This window comes from Uranotaenia lowii, chromosome 1 (genome assembly GCF_029784155.1).
Source record: "Uranotaenia lowii strain MFRU-FL chromosome 1, ASM2978415v1, whole genome shotgun sequence".
Taxonomy (NCBI): domain Eukaryota; kingdom Metazoa; phylum Arthropoda; class Insecta; order Diptera; family Culicidae; genus Uranotaenia; species Uranotaenia lowii.
Window position 1 is genome coordinate 34,884,860 of NC_073691.1, and position 19,762 is coordinate 34,904,621.

The 19,762-nt window shown below is 36.9% G+C and overlaps 1 protein-coding gene across 1 annotated transcript in view; it reads left to right on the top strand.

The window, feature by feature from the left end:
* The first annotated feature begins 6,301 nt into the window (after window positions 1-6,301).
* The window catches only part of LOC129739417 (RYamide receptor-like), a 588,515-nt gene continuing 575,054 nt past the window's right edge, over window positions 6,302-19,762 (top strand). Inside the window, exon 1 of the mRNA XM_055730867.1 lies at window positions 6,302-7,938. The gene's annotated coding sequence lies outside the window, so the exon portion shown is untranslated. The remainder of the gene's footprint in view (window positions 7,939-19,762) is intronic.

Consider the following 19,762-nt stretch of genomic DNA (forward strand, 5'->3'; position numbering starts at 1 on the left):
TATCTCGGGCCATTGAGTCCATTGATGTTGTAACAGATTCCTGGTATCAGAAGTTGTATCAATCGGTTCTGTCCTCGCCGGACGAGCACATTGACTACAAAATAGAAAATAACAAGTTATTTAAATTCATTCCAACCCAGACTGAGACACTCGATTATAGGTTTGAGTGGAAGATTTGTTTGCCAGCAAGTTTGCGTGAAGAGGTTGTTCAAAATGAACATGAAAATTCTTTTCATATAGGCTGTGAAAAACTGCTAAATAAACTAAAAATTAAATACTTTTGGCCTAACATGCGAAAAACAGTTAAATCAATTGTAGGAAAGTGCACAACATGCAAAGAATGCAAACCGTCATACACATCCCAGCACCCACCGATGGGCAATCAAAGATTGACAACAAAGCCATTTCAAATATTGGCAATAGATTTCATCCAGTCTCTGCCACGCAGCAAGAAAGGAAACTCTCACCTGCTGGTACTTTTGGACCTATACTCAAAATGGACTTTGTTGTTCCCTGTCAAGAAAATTCAAACCGATTTAGCAATTAAGATTTTAGAAGAATCGTGGTTTCGCCGCTATTCGGTCCCTGAATTCTTGATCAGTGACAACGCAAGTACATTTTTGAGTAAAAAGTTTCAAGAGTTTCTTTCGAGCTACGGGGTAGAGCATTGGACGAACGCACGTCACCACAGCCAAGCCAACCCTGTGGAAAGGCTCAACAGGAGCATAAATGAATGCATACGCACTTATGTTAAAACAGATCAGAGAAATTGGGATACGAAGATCTCACAAGTTGAGCATGTTATCAACACAACCATCCACTCGTCGACCGGTTTCGCCCCTTACAATGTTTTGTTCGGGCACGAAATGATAGAGCGAGGTGACGATCATAAGGTTGATCGGATCACTGTCGTTCCGGGAGATAAGGACAGAATAGAAAAGAAGATTGAAATAGATCAGGCGATTCGGGAAATAGTCGTGAAAAATTTAAGAAAAGCTCACGAAAAGAGCGCACGAAGCTACAATTTGAGATCCAATAGCAAAGCCCCAACATATGAGATAGGTCAGGAGGTATATAAGAAAAGTTTTGCCCAATCGTCAGCAGCGGATTCGTTCAATGCGAAATTAGGCCCAAGTTATGTTGCATGCAAAATAATCGCCAAACGGGAACAAATTCGTACGAATTGGTTGATAAATTTGGGAAAAACATCGGAGTGTTTTCCGCGATGGATTTGAAACCCGGAGTGATCGCGAATCAATAAATTTCCAATTATCTAGTAAACAAATTAAATGAATATTTATAAGGTTTAGGTTAATTAGGTAGTGAAACAAATTCAATAAATTATATAGTTTCAATAAATTGTCGGAGTCATAGAAAAACTGTCATAAAAATAGTCAATGTCCAAGTATTTGTGAGTCAGATAAAGTCCAGAAGTGCTGTCTCTAGTCGTTCGTCAAGGTCATGTCAAACAATAGTCAAATTAAGTCCTTTGTCTCACTGGTTTTAAGCTGTGATAGCCTATGATGAAATCAAACCGATCAATGGCAACAAAACTGATCCATGCAAGCATTTCACATAGTGCGAAGTAGGTATTTTAGACTAGTCGATCCTACGTTACACTTTAGCCAATCTTAACAAATTAAATAGTAATTTCCCATCAAATTAAATGAATTTCCAACAATTCAAATTATTCTGAGAGAATCTTCAAATTCCACGCACCATATACACATGAAACTCCGTATTCCATAAATTAAACCGATCGATAACGCGAACAAATCACTAATGAGGAGCTACTTTATCTGATACAACTCGCAGAAAGCAAAATAGCAAAGAGAAGGCAAAAGTCTCCAACTCAAAGCTCACGCTGTTTTGAGATCCTCGGAGCAGATAGACCCTTTGTTCAAAAGCCTAGCCAAAGGTAATGAGGTCAATAATTGACCTATCGTTAATGTAATGATATGATCCAGTTATAGAATTGACATGAAAATGATCTATTTTGTGATTTCCGAAGCAATAAAAAAAAAATTAAATAAAATAAAATTGCCCCTCAAACCTGGGTAGCATGAACATGATCGAGTATGAAAATTTAATAAAATTCGACTTCATCGAATTTTATTTGGGAGGGATATGGGGTAGTGTTACCGGTTGAGCGTCTTGCCCTACATCACCACATTAAGAACACTCAGGAAAAGCGGAGGTGGGTGTGAACGCACTCCACTGAAGCTTAGCTAATTCCTGAATGTAGGCAATAATGAAGTCATCTAGTTCGATATATAATAAAGTATCGACTTGCGTTGTTTTAGTCTTTATTCGTCATTGTATGTTTAATGTAGTTAAATTTAATTCAATATAGGATTTAATAAAAAGAAATAAATAAAAAGAATACAGAAGAAACAGTTAGCGAGGGACTCCCAACGGTCAAGTCAAATTTAAAACACAACACAAATAACAGACTCACAGCAATACCATACGAGACGAGAAACAATTTAAAAAGGCCTTTTTACTAGTAAAAGGTTGGGCGCATACAAAAAGCGGAAAAGGGTCATGAAAAACCTAACATGAGGGTCCGAAGGCCAACTAAACAATCAGAGGGGTTCTTTCCACTCCAGACCGTTGACCGATACACGTCGCGATATTAAGTGCAATTGTGCAACAAGTGCAACGTGGTCAGTGAAGGCACCATTATCCACACAGGTTGCCTTAGTGGAAAGGAAAATATTCCACTAGTATTTGGTCGAAAATCAGGTACCTCTAAACAAAGGTTAACTCCCTACATTCGCTAACCTGACCCAATTGTCGCAGGACCCATTTTACTCCTTTTGCTGGAAGCCAGAGCGAAATGAGGTAAGGCCAGGCTGTCTGAGGTGCAGCTTCCACTAGGAAGCACCAAGGATTGGTTGGTCCGCCACACCGAGCAACCAGCTTTGTTCCAAACCACCCAGCCGAACGTTATTCCAGTCAACCGTAGGTGAAACTCACCGCAGGTTGAGCCCGCGGCAGGTGCGACTATCCGTGGACCTAACATCCTAAGCCATCTAAAAGTGAGCATCCTAGCCGGCCAAGTCAAACCATCTGGTCATTCGCCTATATGACCATCATACCTCCAATCGCCAACCACTTGTTCAGCAACCGAAGGTATCAGGCCAAACAACCCGTTCGTAGTCGCCAGATTGCCCATCTTCAATTCAGCATCCCACGAAATCAGGCCTAAGCTCGTCGTAGCAGCGTTCCAGCGTCAGCCGGCTTACACACCACACCATACACTGACACAGGTTTGTAACAATATACATTAACTAAATTAGAAGACCGGTGTTTTTCTGCTGTCCAGTGAAAGTCCCTGTTTTGCCCAAGACCGCCCTCGAAGGCCTCCGTTGCCGTCGAGAGCCAGTCAAGTCGCCTAAAAAGAGGCCGATGTAGTGCCCACCCCGGATCAGTTCTCGTGGCTTTAGACCAAGAACTGGGGGGATTGCTCGTTGGTCAAGGTCCCTCCGACTTAGACAGTATTAGTGGATATTCAAAATAATTAAATGTCTTTGTGAATGAAGGTCTTTTGCTTAAAACAACATTCATTAAAAGTGGAATACCAAACATTTATTTATTCTGCAGAAAAATTGCAGATATATGAATGATTAAGTTTAGAAAATGCACTGTGTTTTCACTAGCCTAAATAAACGCGAAAAATGTCAACATTTTTGCATATTTTACTTTCAACAAGAGTTTGTTAAGAACTGATTTAGTAAAACAACGAACAAACAATGAATTGTTTTAAAGATTTACATATTTATCCTAGATTTATAAAAGTTCAACTATGGTAAAATCCGTTTGCATTAACCCCGGTGTATCTGAAATAAAATTACGATTGAAAAAAAAAGAAGCAAAATAAACTTTGATAACTGTTACCCTTTTTGGCACTAAAATCATCATTTTAAGGTTTTGTGTGACAAGTGCCGTTTGGCATCACAGTTGTAATGTGTCATGTTTACAAGTTAAGTATATTGAAAAAAAAAAAAAATAATATGATTAAAACATGGGATAGTATTTGGATACGAGGAATTTTTTTAATGATTGTTACAGACCTTTCTGCATTGCAGTGTGGAGAAGAAAGGGAATTAGGGAGTTCCATATGAATTGCGTTGTATAGCTTGAAAACCTATTAACCAATTTGAGACCCTCCCTTTTTCTGGGTGAAGTTGGCAAGATGAAGGCCTTTTTTAAGTCTTTATTCATATCAAATTTGGTATAATATCAAAACTCCTCAGACAAATAAAACGAAATGTTGCCTCAATTATATCATTAAAACATGCATTTTGACATCATTATAAACTCTTTGAATCTTATTAAACAGAGTAAAAGTTTCAGATCATGAAAAACAAATTTAAAGATCAATTTTAAGAAAGTATTATTGAACCATCTTTGTACTGAAATTCGAAACTCTAGTTGCAACTCTCTTTCAAACTAGTTTGCTTCTAGATTATGGTGAAATTTGATTTGAAATGCTGGCTAGGATATAAAACTAAATTTCAATTATTTTAACAAATTTAATTCATTTTTGAAAGGTGTAGCAAAGCACACCGGGTCAGTTAGTATCTATATAGAAAAAAGCATGTTCGGACTTAAAATTTTTGAACCAAATGTTGAGAAATCGAGGGTGAAAACAGCCATAACTCCATTTTTCGAAACGTCCGGTAGCTCAAACAAACATCATTCGATTTCCCGGAAAAAATCACACAAGATTGGTTCGAAATTTTAATGTAACGTTTTTTTTCTTAACTAAGGCCGAAAAATTTTCAAATCCTTCTTTTGTCACTCGGAGTTGGAACATCACGAGGAAGGAAGGGGAGATAATAAAAAATAATGCAAAAAACAAATAAATTAGATCCTTGCTCAAAACCTATAAATCAAGTAATTTTTTATCGAAAAATTCAATAAAATCAAGAGTACAAAAGGTGAAATACGCCCCATCTTTCAAAATTTGTTTTTTGGTCTTGTAATGTTTCGGATATTTTATTTCGCAATGAACATAAAATGCTTCAAACTTCATTTATTTCCCCTTTCAGGTTTTTTGAAAATTTCGAAGGGGTAAGGGTGATGGTGACAAAAGAAAAAAAAATAGTTCCAGCCTTATTGAAAAAATGTAAAGAATTTGAGGCTAAAATCAGCGATAACTCCATTTTATGAAGCGTGCGGTGGCTGAAGCAATTTCAATTTCGGCTTAATTGAGTACTGTGAAATAATTTTTAAAATGTTAATGTAACAAAAATACAATTTGCCACTACAAATCCTTAGAAATGTTATTAAAAAAAAAATAAAACTTCTTACACTATTTAAACAAAAAATAAAAAACCAGTTTGGTTTTTTGGTATAAAATTCTTAGTAAAAGGTCAATAAAGTTATTTTCTTCGAAAATTTTTTTTTTCAATGGATTCAGTCTGAATACATGGATTACGATGTTTTCCATACAAACATCCGTCCAAAAAAGAATGAAATCGTCTGCTGGGCGATAATGAACCTCATTTTCAATCCGGCACCATTTTTGATCACGTTCATCGATCTTGACGAAACTTGGCCAGGTATTAGATCAAACATTTTTACATCTTTGGACAAAATTTCAAGATTTTTCAATGAAAATTGTCAAAGATACAGCAAATTTAGTGAAGCAGTTCCAAATTTCCCTTTTTTACGGTATTTTAGTTGGATAGTTGAACTAGATTGTGTGAAATTTTCATGAAAAAACATAAACCTAGAGAGAAATGGCAGCTTGTCAAAGTTGAAAGTGGGTGCGCAGCTTCATGCAATTTCATTCTTTTTTGAACGCAACTGTACGTATAGTATCCCTACTTTAACTGGGTCCAATCAAAATAAGGGAAACAGAAAGATCTCAAGTTAACCTGTGTGATTAATTTCGAGCCGAATCGAAAACTTCATAGAACCATCACTAGACTCCCCATAACAAAATATGCTAATTTTCCCGCCTGACTCAAACTGAACCACGTGTTTCCTAGGATAACCGTTATCGGTCCAAACCAATGATGTTTTCTCGTTTCTTCAGAGCAGTCCCACTATAGGAACCGCACCAGCTGATATTGAAAAGGGGAAAAACTGCCAGCATCCGCAACGCATGCGCTTCTGGTTAGGATCACACAACAAGTGAATATTTGGCGCGCCAAATGGAATCAACATCCGGCGTGCTGTAAGATTTCCCGAGTTTTCGGTTTGGTTTGGTTTTTTGGCGCGTTATCGGCGTTTGGTGAACAATCCGAGTTGGCCAATTGTTTAGTTTACTGGCGGCCTTTGACCGGTGTGTGCGCGAATTTTCTCTTTGGCAGGACAAAACGTGCGAGTTTGGATTTTTGAATACCGGAAGTGGTTTTTTGGGAAGGTGGTTTAGGGTTTGTTTTGGGTGATTGATGAACCCGGAAGTGGGGCTTTCAAGTTGTGTTTCCGACTCGCTGAAAAGAGTTGAGTGAGCCTTTTTTGTTTCGGGGAAATGTTGAGTGATTCGTGAATTAATGTCCTGTTGTCCAAAACAGAAAGTCGCCGTTATAGTTCCGTTGTAAGTTGATGGTCGCGACAATGGAGATTTCCGCAGTACGCCTCGATGAAGTGGTTCCGGCCAGCAAAGGTTTCGCGTGACAACCGGTTATCAAGGTGGTTAATCTAGCTGGACGAGAAAACAGCAAACGGCTGGCCTGGGCCTGGATGTTTATTTACTACTACGAGGTGCTGCTGAAGAGTGATTTAGTCGTGTTTCTCTTTCGGTATTGGAAGTTGTCGTCCGGTCTATGCAAATAGCCAGACGAAGGTCAGGTCCATCGGACCGATTCTATCGACCGGGTTAAAATGTAAATGAGGGCTGCTGACCCGTGTCTACCACATCCTTTGGAACCTAGCAGGACGATTAGGGATCCATCCGCGAGACGCTGCCAATCGATAGTGTATAATGTAGCGCCATGTTGCGTCTCCACTTCGTTTGTTTGACTACAACTCGGACAACGTCTGCTGCCTGCTGCTGCTATCGGTAGACGATGATTCAGCGTATCCGGTTCCGGATCCACTAATAGGCACTAGGCTATTTTGCATAGCACACGCTTCAGTTGAGAGCGCCCACGTTTTTCGAAAGGATTGCATAAAAATCAGTGTGTAAAAACCTACCACGGCCTAAAGCGCGTGGGAGCAAAGTAAAATATAACAGAAGCAGAAGCAAGAAGAAAAAAAAACTCTGCTAAATGTACAAACAGCGATTCCGGAAATAGTCCCATTGGGTGCAGTCAGTGATAGTGACCAAGTGCTAGCACCTGAGACTCCGAACTTCCGGAAGCAGGAAACGGAACCCGACGACGACCATTAGGAGGACTGTATTTAATCGTCTGAGCGCATGCAAGTTTGTCGATGACAAAAAACTGCCCCCACACCGTATCCTTAACGCGGGATCCGAAAATATCTGAATGAATTTGGTGCAACAAATCCCAGCTATCTGAGTGCAAATCTGAATAAGTGTGCACATTTCTTACTCAGAAGGGGTGCATTTGTGGAAGCCTGTTCCTTTTTTTTATGTTACTCATTCCTTCTGGAGTCTGTATCCCCATTGTAGGAGGCATTCAAGCTGAAAGTTAATTAAAGCCTTTCGGGAAGTTTTCCGGATGTTCGTCGTTGAGTTATCCTACTGCTACCACTGCTGATGGAACAGTGAAAGTTGAAGAAAAAAATTGTTGGTAAAGTTCGTTGTGACCGCCAAATGGAACACGGTGCATAAGAGTGTGTGTGTGGGTGCAACTTGCAAGTTAACGGGCTTTTGTGGCATTTAAATGGTTGATGGGTCCCTCTGGAGTGTGTGAAGGAAAATTTCATGGATTAAGCTGAAACACTTCTGGTGATAAATTGAAAACGAAACGGACTTCTTTTTGACCATATGGAAAAATAGCTGATAATAAAGGACAGGTAAGAAAAATTTAAATTGAATTTTAAATAAAATATGTTCTTCTATATTCTTCATCAATTTGTTATTCTTATTTGAATGTTCTTCACCCGATCCCTCAATAAAATCTTTTTCAATGTTGAAATTATTACCGGTTTAGATAGCGTTATAAATTTTTGGTATGAAAAGTTAATCTTATTTCTTTTTAATTTAATAAAAACTGACTCTGTTCATGCTAAACGTTTAGGAATATTACTTCCATACTTCCAAACTCCATTGGAGCCTAAATATGTACAGTGTGACCATAATAAATGAGAAAATGTTTAGGAGTCTGTTCGGGTAGTTTTTGACGATTTTTGAGGAAATTTTTCTGTGGGTGTATAAGCTTTAACTTTCATCTGTAAACTGAAAATACGGTTTTTGAAAATTTTTCCAAACCATTGTTCATTAGATGTAGCAAGGGTTTTGTTTTAAAATGAGACTTTAAATAGATTTAAGAATTTTTTAAATTTAAAATCCATGATGAAAATAGAGTGTCCATTTCCCGGCCATTTAAGCGTTCCCGGGAATCAAGAAATTTGACGATTCTTTTCCTGGGAATTCGCGGGATCCCGGAAAATTGAAATCGAAGATCTGATCCATCTACTGCGTACGAATTCTTAACAATTCTTATCTTATCGATAAGGTATTTTTAAATTTTAGGTAGTAGTATTGCAAAACATTTCAAACTAACCCAAGTAACACAGATCAAGCCAATTGGCTTTTTTGAGTTTTAATATTGTTTTATGAAGACTTTTCGATGGCATCCCATTTTTAAAACGGTTTTATTGTAACATAGGAAATGCTTCATTTATCGTGTGTTTTAAAAGAGCCCTGAAAGTTTTGCTAAAACTTGAATAAAACACTATCTTAAGAGTGTTGTAAAAAAGTTGCAAAAGTATTGCCAAAGATTCAATAAAACACATACTTTCCTGTTTTTATTAGAGCTTTGGTAAAGGTTTTAATAATGCGCTCAATGCGCTTTTAAAACTAGCGTTCAAGCCAAGTTGAAAAACTGATTTATTGGAACATTGGATGTAGGCATGATAAAACTAAGTGACAGATGATTTGACAATCGAGAAGAACGTATACACGCTTAAACTTTTTTACCTCTTTTTGATATAGCATAACCTGTTTTGAAAGGATTATCACTCAAAATTGAGAAAAACGTGCTATCAAAATGATATAAATAAACACAGCTAAATTCATCTTAAAAATAAAAACAACTTTGTTGTACCCGCATTCAAATTTCAAAACAACCGTAAATCAGTCCACATCATTATTCGCTCAATTCTCAGGGTTCGAATAAAAGCCCACTGTGAATAAACGGTTTTTGTGATTCGATAAGAATAAATGTATTAGAAAATTCATTTACAAGTACGCCTATTAAACTGCTTGTTTTATTTATCCATCTCTGTCTCTCAATGCGAAGTTGATCTTTATTTACGTCATCCAATCTAGAACTAACAAAATTATTTTCAGATAAACCGTCCTTGAAAATTTCTGGAAGACTGCAGAAACCGGCTTCAACTCAGCAAAGACGGAGAAATCGAGTTTCATCACAAGCGAAAATGCTCATTCTAAATCAGCCTCAACAAGTTTCAGATGATGTATTCAGAATGAAGACCACTAGCATTGGCCGATCATTGAAAATAACGATTTATTTAAAGCGTAAGGCAGTTCTGGTAATAGTAAGCAAAACATCCGAAGGACGTTTTAAAGAATCGTTTTATCACTTCCAATTGTTTTCCCATACAACTGTTTTAACAGTTTTTAACTGTTTTACATAACCTAACCGCTGTGAAGTTAGGTACAACGGCGAAACATTTCAAAAGCCCTGAAATAATTCCATAAAATCGAGCAGTGCTGCCAAATTGTATGAAATGTTATCGAAAAGTAAAGCAATTCAAATAACAGATAAACGCGATGTACAGAATAAGCAATATTCTATGTAATAAATTAACTGGGCCACCTAGTAAAAGTGGCACTATACCGGTCAGAGGCGAGTTATAGGGTTTCAAAGTTCAGTATGCCGAATTTTTTTTGAAAATAAAAAAAAATGCAATTTCAATGTTTGAAAAATGTTGTTCAAAAACCTCGATATAAACTCGTAGCCACTATATCAGGAGTGTTCTAGAGACTGTCCCGAACAACTCAGTATAGGTGGCACTACCAGAACTAGGGTCAGAGGCGAGTTATAGGGTTTCAAAGTTCAGTATGCAGATTTTTTGTTGAAAATAAAAAAAAATGCAATTTCAATGTTTGAAAAATGTTGTTCAAAAACCTCAATATAAACTCGTAGCCACTATATCAGGAGTGTTCTAGAGACTGTCCCGAACAACCCAGTATAGGTGGCACTACCAGAACTAGGGTCAGAGGCGAGTTATAGGGTTTCAAAGTTCAGTATGCAGATTTTGTGTTGAAAATTAAAAAAAATGCAATTTCTATGTTTGAAAAATGTTGTTCAAAAACCTCGATATAAACTCGTAGCCACTATATCAGGAATGTTCTAGAGACTGTCCCGAACAACCCAGTATAGGTGGCACTACCAGAACTAGGGTCAGAGGCGAGTTATAGGGTTTCAAAGTTCAGTATGCAGATTTTTTGTTGAAAATAAAAAAAAATGCAATTTAAATGTTTGAAAAATGTTGTTCAAAAACCTCGATATAAACTCGTAGCCACTATATCAGGAGTGTTCTAGAGACTGTCCCGAACAACCCAGTATAGGTGGCACTACCAGAACTAGGGTCAGAGGCGAGTTATAGGGTTTCAAAGTTCAGTATGCAGATTTTTTGTTGAAAATAAAAAAAAATGCAATTTCAATGTTTGAAAAATGTTGTTCAAAAACCTCGATATAAACTCGTAGCCACTATATCAGGAGTGTTCTAGAGACTGTCCCGAACAACCCAGTATAGGTGGCACTACCAGAACTAAGGTCAGAGGCGAGTTATAGGGTTTCAAAGTTCAGTATGCAGATTTTTTGTTGAAAATAAAAAAAAATGCAATTTCAATGTTTGAAAAATGTTGTTCAAAAACCTCGATATAAACTCGTAGCCACTATATCAGGAGTGTTCTAGAGACTGTCCCGAACAACCCAGTATAGGTGGCACTACCAGAACTAGGGTCAGAGGCGAGTTATAGGGTTTCAAAGTTCAGTATGCAGATTTTTTGTTGAAAATAAAAAAAAATGCAATTTCAATGTTTGAAAAATGTTGTTCAAAAACCTCGATATAAACTCGTAGCCACTATATCAGGAGTGTTCTAGAGACTGTCCCGAACAACCCAGTATAGGTGGCACTACCAGAACTAGGGTCAGAGGCGAGTTATAGGGTTTCAAAGTTCAGTATGCAGATTTTTTGTTGAAAATAAAAAAAAATGCAATTTCAATGTTTGAAAAATGTTGTTCAAAAACCTCAATATAAACTCGTAGCCACTATATCAGGAGTGTTCTAGAGACTGTCCCGAACAACCCAGTATAGATGGCACTACCAGAACTAGGGTCAGAGGCGAGTTATAGGGTTTCAAAGTTCAGTATGCAGATTTTGTGTTGAAAATTAAAAAAAATGCAATTTCTATGTTTGAAAAATGTTGTTCAAAAACCTCGATATAAACTCGTAGCCACTATATCAGGAGTGTTCTAGAGACTGTCCCGAACAACCCAGTATAGATGGCACTACCAGAACTAGGGTCAGAGGCGAGTTATAGGGTTTCAAAGTTCAGTATGCAGATTTTTTGTTGAAAATAAAAAAAAATGCAATTTCAATGTTTGAAAAATGTTGTTCAAAAACCTCGATATAAACTCGTAGCCACTATATCAGGAGTGTTCTAGAGACTGTCCCAAACAACCCAGTATAGGTGGCACTACCAGAACTAGGGTCAGAGGCGAGTTATAGGGTTTCAAAGTTCAGTATGCAGATTTTTTGTTGAAAATAAAAAAAAAATGCAATTTCAATGTTTGAAAAATGTTGTTCAAAAACCTCGATATAAACTCGTAGCCACTATATCAGGAGTGTTCTAGAGACTGTCCCGAACAACCCAGTATAGGTGGCACTACCAGAACTAGGGTCAGAGGCGAGTTATAGGGTTTCAAAGTTCAGTATGCAGATTTTGTGTTGAAAATAAAAAAAATGCAATTTCAATGTTTGAAAAATGTTGTTCAAAAACCTCGATATAAACTCGTAGCCACTATATCAGGAGTGTTCTAGAGACTGTCCCGAACAACCCAGTATAGGTGGCACTACCAGAACTAGGGTCAGAGGCGAGTTATAGGGTTTCAAAGTTCAGTATGCAGATTTTTTGTTGAAAATAAAAAAAAATGCAATTTCAATGTTTGAAAAATGTTGTTCAAAAACCTCGATATAAACTCGTAGCCACTATATCAGGAGTGTTCTAGAGACTGTCCCAAACAACCCAGTATAGGTGGCACTACCAGAACTAGGGTCAGAGGCGAGTTATAGGGTTTCAAAGTTCAGTATGCAGATTTTTTGTTGAAAATAAAAAAAAATGCAATTTCAATGTTTGAAAAATGTTGTTCAAAAACCTCGATATAAACTCGTAGCCACTATATCAGGAATGTTCTAGAGACTGTCCCGAACAACCCAGTATAGGTGGCACTACCAGAACTAGGGTCAGAGGCGAGTTATAGGGTTTCAAAGTTCAGTATGCAGATTTTTTGTTGAAAATAAAAAAAAATGCAATTTCAATGTTTGAAAAATGTTGTTCAAAAACCTCGATATAAACTCGTAGCCACTATATCAGGAGTGTTCTAGAGACTGTCCCGAACAACCCAGTATAGGTGGCACTACCAGAACTAGGGTCAGAGGCGAGTTATAGGGTTTCAAAGTTCAGTATGCAGATTTTGTGTTGAAAATAAAAAAAATGCAATTTCAATGTTTGAAAAATGTTGTTCAAAAACCTCGATATAAACTCGTAGCCACTATATCAGGAGTGTTCTAGAGACTGTCTCGAACAACCCAGTATAGGTGGCACTACCAGAACTAGGGTCAGAGGCGAGTTATAGAGTTTCAAAGTTCAGTATGCAGATTTTTTGTTGAAAATAAAAAAAAATGCAATTTCAATGTTTGAAAAATGTTGTTCAAAAACCTCGATATAAACTCGTAGCCACTATATCAGGAGTGTTCTAGAGACTGTCCCGAACAACCCAGTATAGGTGGCACTACCAGAACTAGGGTCAGAGGCGAGTTATAGGGTTTCAAAGTTCAGTATGCAGATTTTTTGTTGAAAATAAAAAAAAAATGCAATTTCAATGTTTGAAAAATGTTGTTCAAAAACCTCGATATAAACTCGTAGCCACTATATCAGGAATGTTCTAGAGACTGTCCCGAACAACCCAGTATAGGTGGCACTACCAGAACTAGGGTCAGAGGCGAGTTATAGGGTTTCAAAGTTCAGTATGCAGATTTTTTGTTGAAAATTAAAAAAAATGCAATTTCTATGTTTGAAAAATGTTGTTCAAAAACCTCGATATAAACTCGTAGCCACTATATCAGGAGTGTTCTAGAGACTGTCCCGAACAACCCAGTATAGGTGGCACTACCAGAACTAGGGTCAGAGGCGAGTTATAGGGTTTCAAAGTTCAGTATGCAGATTTTTTGTTGAAAATAAAAAAAAATGCAATTTCAAGGTTTGAAAAATGTTGTTCAAAAACCTCAATATAAACTCGTAGCCACTATATCAGGAGTGTTCTAGAGACTGTCCCGAACAACCCAGTATAGGTGGCACTACCAGAACTAGGGTCAGAGGCGAGTTATAGGGTTTCAAAGTTCAGTATGCAGATTTTGTGTTGAAAATAATAAAAAATGCAATTTCAATGTTTGAAAAATGTTGTTCAAAAACCTCGATATAAACTCGTAGCCACTATATCAGGAGTGTTCTAGAGACTGTCCCGAACAACCCAGTATAGGTGGCACTACCAGAACTAGGGTCAGAGGCGAGTTATAGGGTTTCAAAGTTCAGTATGCAGATTTTTTGTTGAAAATAAAAAAAATGCAATTTCAATGTTTGAAAAATGTTGTTCAAAAACCTCGATATAAACTCGTAGCCACTATATCAGGAGTGTTCTAGAGACTGTCCCGAACAACCCAGTATAGGTGGCACTACCAGAACTAGGGTCAGAGGCGAGTTATAGGGTTTCAAAGTTCAGTATGCAGATTTTGTGTTGAAAATAAAAAAAATGCAATTTCAATGTTTGAAAAATGTTGTTCAAAAACCTCGATATAAACTCGTAGCCACTATATCAGGAGTGTTCTAGAGACTGTCCCGAACAACCCAGTATAGGTGGCACTACCAGAACTAGGGTCAGAGGCGAGTTATAGGGTTTCAAAGTTCAGTATGCAGATTTTTTGTTGAAAATAAAAAAAAATGCAATTTCAATGTTTGAAAAATGTTGTTCAAAAACCTCGATATAAACTCGTAGCCACTATATCAGGAGTGTTCTAGAGACTGTCCCAAACAACCCAGTATAGGTGGCACTACCAGAACTAGGGTCAGAGGCGAGTTATAGGGTTTCAAAGTTCAGTATGCAGATTTTTTGTTGAAAATAAAAAAAAATGCAATTTCAATGTTTGAAAAATGTTGTTCAAAAACCTCGATATAAACTCGTAGCCACTATATCAGGAGTGTTCTAGAGACTGTCCCGAACAACCCAGTATAGGTGGCACTACCAGAACTAGGGTCAGAGGCGAGTTATAGGGTTTCAAAGTTCAGTATGCAGATTTTTTGTTGAAAATAAAAAAAAATGCAATTTCAATGTTTGAAAAATGTTGTTCAAAAACCTCGATATAAACTCGTAGCCACTATATCAGGAGTGTTCTAGAGACTGTCCCGAACAACCCAGTATAGGTGGCACTACCAGAACTAAGGTCAGAGGCGAGTTATAGGGTTTCAAAGTTCAGTATGCAGATTTTTTGTTGAAAATAAAAAAAAATGCAATTTCAATGTTTGAAAAATGTTGTTCAAAAACCTCGATATAAACTCGTAGCCACTATATCAGGAGTGTTCTAGAGACTGTCCCGAACAACCCAGTATAGGTGGCACTACCAGAACTAGGGTCAGAGGCGAGTTATAGGGTTTCAAAGTTCAGTATGCAGATTTTTTGTTGAAAATAAAAAAAAATGCAATTTCAATGTTTGAAAAATGTTGTTCAAAAACCTCGATATAAACTCGTAGCCACTATATCAGGAGTGTTCTAGAGACTGTCTCGAACAACCCAGTATAGGTGGCACTACCAGAACTAGGGTCAGAGGCGAGTTATAGAGTTTCAAAGTTCAGTATGCAGATTTTTTGTTGAAAATAAAAAAAAATGCAATTTCAATGTTTGAAAAATGTTGTTCAAAAACCTCGATATAAACTCGTAGCCACTATATCAGGAGTGTTCTAGAGACTGTCCCGAACAACCCAGTATAGGTGGCACTACCAGAACTAGGGTCAGAGGCGAGTTATAGGGTTTCAAAGTTCAGTATGCAGATTTTTTGTTGAAAATAAAAAAAAATGCAATTTCAATGTTTGAAAAATGTTGTTCAAAAACCTCGATATAAACTCGTAGCCACTATATCAGGAATGTTCTAGAGACTGTCCCGAACAACCCAGTATAGGTGGCACTACCAGAACTAGGGTCAGAGGCGAGTTATAGGGTTTCAAAGTTCAGTATGCAGATTTTTTGTTGAAAATTAAAAAAAATGCAATTTCAATGTTTGAAAAATGTTGTTCAAAAACCTCGATATAAACTCGTAGCCACTATATTAGGAGTGTTCTAGAGACTGTCCCGAACAACCCAGTATAGGTGGCACTACCAGAACTAGGGTCAGAGGCGAGTTATAGGGTTTCAAAGTTCAGTATGCAGATTTTTTGTTGAAAATAAAAAAAAATGCAATTTCAAGGTTTGAAAAATGTTGTTCAAAAACCTCAATATAAACTCGTAGTCACTATATCAGGAGTGTTCTAGAGACAGTCCCGAACAACCCAGTATAGGTGGCACTACCAGAACTAGGGTCAGAGGCGAGTTATAGGGTTTCAAAGTTCAGTATGCAGATTTTGTGTTGAAAATAATAAAAAATGCAATTTCAATGTTTGAAAAATGTTGTTCAAAAACCTCGATATAAACTCGTAGCCACTATATCAGGAGTGTTCTAGAGACTGTCCCGAACAACCCAGTATAGGTGGCACTACCAGAACTAGGGTCAGAGGCGAGTTATAGGGTTTCAAAGTTCAGTATGCAGATTTTTTGTTGAAAATAAAAAAAAATGCAATTTCAATGTTTGAAAAATGTTGTTCAAAAACCTCGATATAAACTCGTAGCCACTATATCAGGAGTGTTCTAGAGACTGTCCCAAACAACCCAGTATAGGTGGCACTACCAGAACTAGGGTCAGAGGCGAGTTATAGGGTTTCAAAGTTCAGTATGCAGATTTTTTGTTGAAAATAAAAAAAAATGCAATTTCAATGTTTGAAAAATGTTGTTCAAAAACCTCGATATAAACTCGTAGCCACTATATCAGGAATGTTCTAGAGACTGTCCCGAACAACCCAGTATAGGTGGCACTACCAGAACTAGGGTCAGAGGCGAGTTATAGGGTTTCAAAGTTCAGTATGCAGATTTTTTGTTGAAAATAAAAAAAAATGCAATTTCAATGTTTGAAAAATGTTGTTCAAAAACCTCAATATAAACTCGTAGCCACTATATTAGGAGTGTTCTAGAGACTGTCCCGAACAACCCAGTATAGGTGGCACTACCAGAACTAGGGTCAGAGGCGAGTTATAGGGTTTCAAAGTTCAGTATGCAGATTTTGTGTTGAAAATAAAAAAAATGCAATTTCAATGTTTGAAAAATGTTGTTCAAAAACCTCGATATAAACTCGTAGCCACTATATCAGGAGTGTTCTAGAGACTGTCCCGAACAACCCAGTATAGGTGGCACTACCAGAACTAGGGTCAGAGGCGAGTTATAGGGTTTCAAAGTTCAGTATGCAGATTTTTTGTTGAAAATAAAAAAAAATGCAATTTCAATGTTTGAAAAATGTTGGTCAAAAACCTCGATATAAACTCGTAGCCACTATATCAGGAGTGTTCTAGAGACTGTTCCGAACAACCCAGTATAGGTGGCACTACCAGAACTAGGGTCAGAGGCGAGTTATAGGGTTTCAAAGTTCAGTATGCCGAATTTTTTTTGAAAATAAAAAAAAATGCAATTTCAATGTTTGAAAAATGTTGTTCAAAAACCTCGATATAAACTCGTAGCCACTATATCAGGAATGTTCTAGAGACTGTTCCGAACAACCCAGTATAGGTGGCACTACCAGAACTAGGGTCAGAGGCGAGTTATAGGGTTTCAAAGTTCAGTATGCAGATTTTTTGTTGAAAATAAAAAAAAAATGCAATTTCAATGTTTGAAAAATGTTGTTCAAAAACCTCGATATAAACTCGTAGCCACTATATCAGGAGTGTTCTAGAGACTGTCCCGAACAACCCAGTATAGGTGGCACTACCAGAACTAGGGTCAGAGGCGAGTTATAGGGTTTCAAAGTTCAGTATGCAGATTTTTTGTTGAAAATAAAAAAAAAATGCAATTTCAATGTTTGAAAAATGTTGTTCAAAAACCTCGATATAAACTCGTAGCCACTATATCAGGAATGTTCTAGAGACTGTTCCGAACAACCCAGTATAGGTGGCACTACCAGAACTAGGGTCAGAGGCGAGTTATAGGGTTTCAAAGTTCAGTATGCAGATTTTTTGTTGAAAATAAAAAAAAAATGCAATTTCAATGTTTGAAAAATGTTGTTCAAAAACCTCGATATAAACTCGTAGCCACTATATCAGGAGTGTTCTAGAGACTGTTCCGAACAACCCAGTATAGGTGGCACTACCAGAACTAGGGTCAGAGGCGAGTTATAGGGTTTCAAAGTTCAGTATGCAGATTTTTTGTTGAAAATAAAAAAAAATGCAATTTCAATGTTTGAAAAATGTTGTTCAAAAACCTCAATATAAACTCGTAGCCACTATATCAGGAGTGTTCTAGAGACTGTCCCGAACAACCCAGTATAGGTGGCACTACCAGAACTAGGGTCAGAGGCGAGTTATAGGGTTTCAAAGTTCAGTATGCAGATTTTGTGTTGAAAATAAAAAAAAATGCAATTTCAATGTTTGAAAAATGTTGTTCAAAAACCTCGATATAAACTCGTAGCCACTATATCAGGAGTGTTCTAGAGACTGTCCCGAACAACCCAGTATAGGTGGCACTACCAGAACTAGGGTCAGAGGCGAGTTATAGGGTTTCAAAGTTCAGTATGCAGATTTTGTGTTGAAAATAAAAAAAATGCAATTTCAATGTTTGAAAAATGTTGTTCAAAAACCTCGATATAAACTCGTAGCCACTATATCAGGAGTGTTCTAGAGACTGTCCCGAACAACCCAGTATAGGTGGCACTACCAGAACTAGGGTCAGAGGCGAGTTATAGGGTTTCAAAGTTCAGTATGCAGATTTTTTGTTGAAAATAAAAAAAAATGCAATTTCAATGTTTGAAAAATGTTGTTCAAAAACCTCGATATAAACTCGTAGCCACTATATCAGGAGTGTTCTAGAGACTGTCCCGAACAACCCAGTATAGGTGGCACTACCAGAACTAGGGTCAGAGGCGAGTTATAGGGTTTCAAAGTTCAGTATGCAGATTTTTTGTTGAAAATAAAAAAAAATGCAATTTCAATGTTTGAAAAATGTTGTTCAGAAACCTCGATATAACTGTCCCGAACAACCCAGTATAGGCGGCACAACTAGAACTAGAGTCAGAGAAATTAGATCTGCAAGTTGTCTATATATTTTATTCAATTTTCCTACAACGGGATATTTTTTTAAGTGTCTTCCTATATAACGCGTTCAAACAAATGGTGTGTATTGAAAAACCACAAAAAATAGAACCATTCTTAATTTGTTGTTTTACTTGTACCATTACATTTTGAATTAAAAATATTTTTTTGAAATAATATTTTTGGCATCCCTTTTTCTTTTCAACTCATATACTAGCACTACCTTGTGGCAAATAGTACAAGTATTCAAAGATGAAATATTTCTTGCTATAAACTGAAAGTTGTCTTTATAGCTTCCTCTGTTGTATAGCAGCCAATTCAAACATATGATGTCTGATTCTTTAAATTAAGATAAACGTTTTGGCTTAGCGGTTAAGTTGCATGTCATCATCTCATAGGACATGAGTTGTTCGAATCTCATGAATCAATACATTTTTTTTACATGTAGATACTGTTCATGATGGTTAAATTGCTAATTTCAAATTCGATTTTTCGGATAACATTTAAGAACCATGAGCTAAAAGTAAGTAAATATAAAAGCAAAATATTTTCCATCCAAAGTAATATGAGCCAGCTGAATGAGCTCAAATTAAGTATAGTGAAAATGGATCACAATTTCAAACTCTTGAAATTAATTTTGCAAATTTAGTAACTGAATTCTCATGTGTAAGGTCTTGAAACGCTAATCCTCAAATCAGAGAGAAATTCTTAATAACTTGTGTATGACACAAATCATGATAATTAAGAATGCCACCTAGTTAGTGGTAAACTCCTGGCCAATAGAAGTATAATAATTATATAATTTTTCAATTGTTTGTCGCTATCCATTTTGATTGACGGTATGCATATTTTCTAGAGGAGCTAATTCAAATGCTTAACCCTTTCCAATAATATTTTAACAAAATTATAATTTATTAAGATTAGATGTTTCAACAAGAACTCTTATTATTACAATCTCGACCAGGAGGGCATATCAAAATTTTCACGAAA